Here is a 7,168-nt window from a genome sequence, read left to right as displayed (position 1 = left end):
TTTACGGGCCCATGAACAGTTTTATGTTTTAAATAAAATATATCATTTCCTTTTGATTGGTTTTTCACCTTAACCTATTAATGAAACCTAGATGCACGTTTATAACCAAAGAACTCGATTAGTGAGTTAAGCACGATTCAAAGTTCGCAGTAACGGTCTTGGAGTAACCAAATCGTTACAACAATAACCATGTTGGCCTCTGATGTTCAGCCTTTACCTGCTGACAAGTTAGGCACTTAGCCACATAATTCACCATGTCCCTCTTCATTCCTGACCACCAATACAAGGTTCTCAAGTCTTGGTACATCTTCGCCGTACCTGGATGTAAAGAATAGGGAGTGGTATGAGATTCATCCAAGATCTCTCACCAGATACCAGAATCCATCAGAACACAGATCCGACCCTTATACTTCAGTAGTCCCATCTCCGAGATAAAGAAGTCCTTAGCCGCTTCGAACAAGACACTCTCTCTGTGCCATCTCAACTAGGGATCCTTCCCCTGCGCCTCCTTGATCCTCTCAAGGAGTGTATACTGAAGAGTGATGTTGGCTAACTGACCAACAACCAACTCTATACCCGCTCTAGTAATCTCCTCAGCTAGCTTATCAGATATCTGCCTCGAACTGAACAATTATCCTGGGCCCTTCCGACTTAATGCATCAACCACTACATTAGCCTTCCCATGATGGTATAGGATATCACAATCATAATCCTTTACCAATTCTAGCCATTGTCTCTGGCGCATATTCAGATCCCTTTGAGTAAAGAAGTACTTCAAACTATTATGGTCGGTGTATATCTCACAATTCTCACCATATAGATAATGTCTCCAAACCTTAAGTGCAAATACCATCGCTGTCAACTCCAGATCATGCGTAGGATATCTCTACTCATACTCCTTTAGCTGTCTCGATGCATAGGCTATCACCTTTCTGGCTCGCATTAGCATACACCCTAAACCCTGTTTGGAAGCATCACAATAAACCACAAACTTCTCATTGTGTGACGGCAGACTCAATACTGCAGCGGTGATCAGTCGCCACTTCAATTCCTTCAAACTGTTCTCACACCTATTTGTCCACACGTACTTAGTCTTCTTCCTCATCCATTCAGTCAATGGTGTGGCTATCCAAGAGAACCCCTCAACAAACCATCGATAATACCCTGCCAATCCTAGGAAGTTCCTAACTTTCGGGACCCTGCTCGGTCTAGGCCAATCCCTCACTACCTCAATCTTACTCAGGTCAACCAGAATCCCCTCCTTACTGACAAAATAGACAAAAAACGTGACTTGTGGTAGCCAAAACTCGCACTTGCTGAACTTAGCATATAACCTATGCTCTCTCAACCGCTGCAATACCAGGCGTACATACTGCTCATGCTCTATCTCTGACTGGGAGTACACCAGTATGTCGTCAATAAACACAATCACAAACTTGTCAAAATAGTTATTGAAAACCCTATTCATCATGTCCATAAAAGCTGCTGGGGCGTTGGTTAATCCAAAGAACATAACCAGGAATTCATAGTGTCCATATCTCGTGCGGAAAGCGGTCTTTGGTATGTCCTCCTCTTTAATCCTTAACTGGTGGTAACCTGGCCGGAGGTCGATCTTAGAGAACACTCTCTTCCCTTGTAACTGGTCAAACAAATCGTTGATCCTAGGTAATGGGTACTTGTTCTTAATGGTCAACTTGTGTAGTCAATACACATCCTAAGAGATCCATCCTTCTTCTTAACGAACAACACTGGAGCACCCCATGGCGAGAAACTCGGTCTGATGAACCCCAAATCCAGTAACTCCTGCAACTGAATCTTCAATTCCATCAACTCTGCCGGAGCCATCCTATAAGGTGTCCTAGATACTGACTCCACCCCTGGCGCCAACTCTATAACAAACTCGATCTCCTGCTGCGGCAACAACCCTGGCAAGTCCGCTGGAAATAGATCTGGAAACTCACATACTAATCTGGTCTCACTCGGTCCAACCGACACAACCCTAGAGGTATCCACAATGTTTGCTAGGAACCCTATGCAACCTTCCTGCATCAGGTCTCTAGCCTTTAGTGTTGAAATCATAGGTACCCGCGGTCCACTAACTGTCCCCACAAATACAAAGGGTACCTCCCCTTTTGGTTCAAAAGTCACAATCCTACACTTGCAAACAATTGTCACCCCATACTTTGATAACCAATTCACCCCTAGAATCATATTGAAGTCATCCATCTCTAACTCAATCAGATCAACATACAAATCTCTACTGTCTATCTCTACTGGCAGTGCTCTAATCCATCTCTTAGAGACTACTAGTTCCCCAGTCGGCAACAAGGTTTGAAATCCCCTAGCATACAAATCACTGGGTCTACACAGCTGATCTATCACTCTAGCAGACACAAACGAATGACTAGCCCCCGAATCAATCAATGCAATAAAAGAAGAATCAGCACTAGAAATCTGACCTGTCACAATCGAGGGGCTAGCCTTAGCCTCAGTCTGAGTCAGGGTGAATACTCTCGCAGGAGCGAGGCTGTCGCTCTGCTTTGGCTCCTCTTTTCTGGCTTGTGGGTAGTCCTTCTTCAAATGACTAAAACTCCCACAAATAAAGCAGACCCTGATCCTGCACTCTCCCTGATGTCGTCGCCTGGATCGAGGACACACTGGAAAACTCCTCCAGTTGTTGCCCCTCCCTGACGGCCACTAAAAGCACCCCGTGCCCTCCTATCCAAGCTAAGAGGAATGAAAGAATCTGGGGCCTTTCTCCTCTGCTCACTGGGGCCACTACCCCGGCTGGATCAGGTAAAATGAGGTACCGTCCTCCTGGCATCGCGCCAAGCAGCGCCCTCTTGACCCCCTCAGCTGTAAGGACCTTGTCCACTACCTAGGCATACATTTTAGTCTCTGGATCCAAAGTAATCTTCACATCATGGACGATCATTACATTCAACCCCCGCACAAACTGATCCCTTCTTGTCGCATCAATCGGCACCAAATTCGGTGCGAACTTCGCCAACCGGTCAAACCTCAAAGCATACTTAGTAACTGTTAACCGGTTCTGAGTCAGGTTGATAAACTCGTCGACCTTCGCAGCTCGGACTGCAACACTGTAATATTTCTCGTTGAAAATGTTTCTGAACTGTTCCCAAGTCATAACTGCAACATTTCTTCTCTGAGTCACTACATCCCACCAGATGCGGGCATCCTCTCTGAACATGTAGCTGGCACAAGCTACCCTCTCGTTCCCTTCCACCATCATGAAATCCAGGATGGAGGAAATCATATTCATCCACTGCTCTGCCCGTAGTGGGTCTAGTCCACCCTCAAAGGTGGGAGGATGCCGTTTTCTGAACCTCTCATACAAAGGTTCCCACCTATTCTCCATAACAGGCTGAACTAGCACTGGCACCACAGTTTGCTGAACCTGCAACCCAATGCCCTGAGGAGGGGCCTGTTGCCTCAGCTGCCGAAGCTCTTCTTCTATTCGGTGCAATCTAGCTTCCATGTCGGCAATTAATTGTTGCCAATTCTGTGGGGCAGGTGGAGGGTCCCGACCTTGGTTGTCATCCTCGGCCCTACTGCCGTGGAGTTTGGCTGATTGTCGAGGCATCTCAACAATATGCCTGCAATCAACGACACCGCTCATCAGGCATGATAACAATAGCCAAAACCACCTCCCAATTCACGTCAACCACCCATAACAGCAATCCACAGTACACAAATAGCATACAACACTCAAGGGGCCATGCCCTGACATCATGCATATGTTCACACATTCATCATGCTCTATATAAAATAACCAGGCAAATAGGGCACTTTAACACATAGTCAAGCATACAATTCAATCATTACCAACCAACCCTGAGTCGAGCTTATCAGTGGTAGCGAGCGAACATGTTCAGTCAATCTCCAGGAACCATAAATCTTGGCTCGCTCTGATACCAAGTTGTAACGCCCTACTTCCTTAGAGTCATTACTAAGTGAGTTTAAAACGTGCAATTGACTCGCTAATCGAGGTTTTAGGTCAAAAGTGTAGCTTGTTTATCCATAAATCAGCTGCTGATGATGTGGCAAAGATTTTCGACATGTGGCGGACACGTAGCAGAGATACGGCTCGCCTATCGACCAGCATTATTTCTACATGAAGAGATCAAGTTCTACATATGACCAGCTTGGTCGTATATTTCGTTTATTTATGTAAAGATCTGTACAGTTGTGATGATATCCGAGAATATCTCTTCATTATGACCTGCAGATCCGATCATTGAGGATAGATATTATTTCCTAATTCATGTAACTCTTCTTGAGCCTATAAATACACAAGAAATAGCTCAAGGAAGGGGATCGATCTTTTTTTTGGAGAATTATATTACTATTATCCATCGTTGTATTGTTTTCTTATTCTAAGGTCCGTGAAACTCAGGAACCCTAGTTCTTTGATCACACCTTGGAAGCTCAATATTAATAATAGCATCAAGTGGACGTAGGTCATTACCAATCACTGGGGCCGAACCACTATAAATCTCTGTGTTCTTTATCATTCCATTAGATTATTTTCAAGCTCTATATCATTTTCCTGTCATTTTCTAGACTCCGTGTCGTTGACCAAAATCAGGGTCAACATTCTGGTGCTTTCATTGAGAGGCTTGAATCCGAGAAAATCTAATGGCAAAGACTACTGAGAAAACTGGACAGGCTGCTGCCACACCATCCCAGCCTCCTCCCCCAAATATGGCTGAAGACGAACCACATTAGGAGTTCGATGAGGAGGAAGTGGACCCTGAGGCCCTGAAGACAACACTGGGGGTGTTGCAAGATGAATTGGCCACTCTAAGGACCAATCAAGAGAGTGCCGTTGAGATAATGGCGTCACAGCAGAGGGAGATAGAGCGCCAGCGCCAAGAGTTGAGTGAGAGACAGGCGGAGATGGACTGTCGTCAGAGGGATGCCATGGCAGCCCTTGAAGTAGCCCTCTAGTTGGCTAGGAATCCGGCTGCACCTGCCTCGTAGCCTGACCAACCCCCAAGTGGGCCACCTCAAAGAGGTCCCAATCCTAGACCTCCGTTCTAGCCAACAAGCCCTCAAAGGCCGGAGTAACCACTGATGCCTCAGGATGATATCCCACCTAGGGACCCTGAGATGCAGCCTCCATCCCAGGCTGGTCAAGGTAATCCCTCACGCCCAAGGAAAAATAGGGCTGTGCAATAGCACCGCAGCCCTAGACGCCCAGGGGTTGAAGAGCCGCACCCACCGAGCAGGGGGCAGCGTCCTTCTGCCAACAGAAGGAACTCAGAGACAGGCTCTGCGGTCAGGGGCCCTCCACGACATAACAATGCACGGGGACCCACTGACCAGCGCAGGCCTCCCTCTAACGCTCGGGAAGTTCCATCCCAAGGAGGCAACTGAGGAAACACTTAGTCCCGCCATAGCCAGTCAAGGTTCAGAGATGGCCACTGCTACAATGAGGCCGACTTAGGCAGAGGGAATGCTAGTCGGAGAAACAAGGAGAGAGGTGGAGGCAGAAGCCCCCCACCTAGAGAAGACCGATAAGTAGGACATAATGCTGGGGGGCAGCCCAGACAAAACAACGTCTTTAGCCAGCTCGGAGCCAGCGAGAAGAGGCGAAGAGAAGATGACTTGAGGGATGTACTCAACGACTGCCGAGAAAGGCACGATGAGTACATTCCCCCGGCACCAGAGGCCCCAGCAATTCCTGAAGCCGTTCAGGCTCAAATCGATGCTCTGAACCAGGTTGTGCAGCAGCTGGTTGGGGGGCGGACATCGCATATCGAGTACGATCGGAGGAGAGGCACCCCTTTCGTACAAAGGATTGCTGTGGCAGAAACCCCCAGCAAGTTCAAGATGCCGACTCTGCCAAACTTTGACGGGTATGGAGACCCGGTATCTCATGTAAAAAAATTTGAGATACAGATGGACATTCAGAAAGTCTCTGAAGACGCTCGTTGCAGGATCTTCCCATCGACCCTTTCTGATGTCTCTCAGGAGGGGTTCTTTAAGTTCCCTCCTGCAAGTATAGTATCCTGGGAAATGTTTGTGAAGGAGTTTTACAGAAAATTCTATGCGGGTCGAGTGCACCCCACCGAGGCAAACCAACTGGTCGAGATACACCAAAAAGAAGGGGAGCCTTTGAAGGAGTATGTTCAATGCTTCATGCGAGCCGCAGCAGGAGCCAAGACTGTGGGCGATGAAGGCAAGATGATGGCCCTAACCGCTGGGGTTAGGCGCCATTCTCCTCTCTGGAGTAGCCTTAGGAAGCATGGGGTTAACACTACCCATGAGTTTTTAGATTGAGCTGATCGGCACATCAAGCTCGATGACGCGATTGCCAATGAAGGCAGATCACCAGCAAAGGACAAGAGGCCCAAAGAAGAACCTGCCAAAGCCGCCAACGGGTCTAAGCCCAATGGCAACGGCAAAGGCAACGGGAATGGCAACGATAAAAATGGTGGAAAGCGGGCGAATGGAGAACCCTCGACCTCCGAGAGTAAGCGCCCCAAAAATAATCAGTATGAACCAAAATTCACCAATTACACCGCCCTTGTCGAAAGCCGAGCCGAGGTTTTCCAAGCGACCTGCTCAAGCGTGTCCTACAGGCGACCCGTGCCTATAAGAAAAGATATCTCCAAGAGAGATTCAACAAAGTTCTGTCATTATCATAACGACTACGGGCACGACACCAATAAGTGTAACCAACTAAAGGACAAGGTCGAGTTCCTAATAAGACAGGGACACTTAAGACGATATGTATGAGCCGCGGGAGGTTCTCAGCGAGAGGCTCAAGGCGGCAACGAGTCAGCGCCTGCACGCCAGTGCTCGCTACCTTTACAGCCAGCTCCCGTGGCAGGTACCGTACTTACCATCTGCGGAGGCCCGCATCTTGTAGGAGATAGTGGAAAAGTGAGGGAACGATACACTCGAACCCTACGCCACGACCAGGACATCGAGAAGATGAGTGTTGAGGATTGTGCACCCAAAAAAGCTCGAACAGAGGAGGAACCGATCACCTTCTCTGACGACGATACCCAGCATGTGCGATTCCCACACTCTAATCCGCTGGTCGTGGATGTCCAAATCGCAAATATGATGATGAAAAGGGTGTTGGTCAATACAGGAAGTTCAGTCAACATCCTATATAGGTCCTCGTTGGAAAGGA

The sequence above is a fragment of the Humulus lupulus genome, chromosome 1 (genome assembly GCF_963169125.1).
Source record: "Humulus lupulus chromosome 1, drHumLupu1.1, whole genome shotgun sequence".
Taxonomy (NCBI): Eukaryota; Viridiplantae; Streptophyta; class Magnoliopsida; order Rosales; family Cannabaceae; genus Humulus; species Humulus lupulus.
The sequence above is the reverse complement of the archived record's forward strand: the minus strand, read 5'-3'. Positions refer to the sequence as shown.